The following is a 1179-nucleotide window of genomic DNA, read 5'->3' as shown; positions in this document are numbered from 1 at the left end:
ATATATATATATATATTTATATATATAATATGAAGTGTGAGAGACGAGAACTTCTTCCTATTCTCCCATTTTCTTTCTGCATTGCATTTCATCTCTTAAACACACAGTGATGTATTGCATAAAATATGAACAAATATTAATTATACAAAAACATACGCATGTGTGTGTACATCTTTCATCTTCCTTCTTTCATCTTCATTCCTTCATTTTCTCTCTTTTTTTCTTTTCTCTCTTTCTCTCTTTTCTCTCTATCTCTTGCATTATCTTTTTCTTACTTCCTTTGCTCCTTATATACATATGTTCCGTTTTGTTTCGCTTTCTTTTCTTCACTTTTTTTTTACTTCATTTTTTTTTTTGATTTGCATAATGAGAGGAAGCGGTTGTAAGGAATGGTTTTTTACCTTTACCTTTGATGCACCATTTAATGTCCATGAAACAAAACAAAGCAAAATAAAAAACAAAAACAAAAACAACAACGACAGCAGAAACAACAACAACAACAACAGAAAAACAGCGGCAGAAATATGGAAGGAGAACATAATTGCAGAAAGAAGAGAAAACGTATTTAAAAAATTTAAAAAAAAAAAAGAAAAGAGAAAAAAGGAGAGAGAGAGAGAGATCTTTCGTTTTAATCATTCTCTTTCAGTTTTATTTCCTCGCTTCCTTTGCTTTTCTTCTTTTTTTTTCTCTTTTCTTTTTTCCTTGTCATGAGGCCTTTTCCATTCAATTTATTTCTTTTTTTTTCCTTTTGTTTTCTTCCTTTTGTTTCTTCTTTTATTTTTTTCTTAATTTATTTTTCCTCTAAGGAACTCCTGCATTGCACACAACAGAGAGAAGGAGAGGAAGGGAAAAAAAAAAGAAGAAGGAGGTTGAGATTGAGATTGAACAATAAATAAATCAAATACAACAAAAATCTACGAAAATGAGGCGAAAGAAAAAAAAATGGAAAAAAAACAAAAAGAAGAGTAAAACCTCAGTCAACCACAAACAAACAAACCAAAAAAATGTTTCGCAATCACTTTCTTATTTTTCTTTCCTCTCCCATTTGGACTTTTCGTCCTCCTTTTTTTTTTTAGTTTATTTTACTCTTCCCCTTGTCATCACTTTTAATATTATCCCTTTTTGCTCATTCGCACTTTTATTTCCCTTCCATACCTCTTAGGAAAGGAGAAAAAAAAA

This window comes from Trypanosoma equiperdum (genome assembly GCF_001457755.1).
Source record: "Trypanosoma equiperdum strain OVI genome assembly, contig: ctg_1909, whole genome shotgun sequence".
In the NCBI taxonomy this organism is placed as follows: Eukaryota; Euglenozoa; class Kinetoplastea; order Trypanosomatida; family Trypanosomatidae; genus Trypanosoma; species Trypanosoma equiperdum.
The sequence above is the reverse complement of the archived record's forward strand: the minus strand, read 5'-3'. Positions refer to the sequence as shown.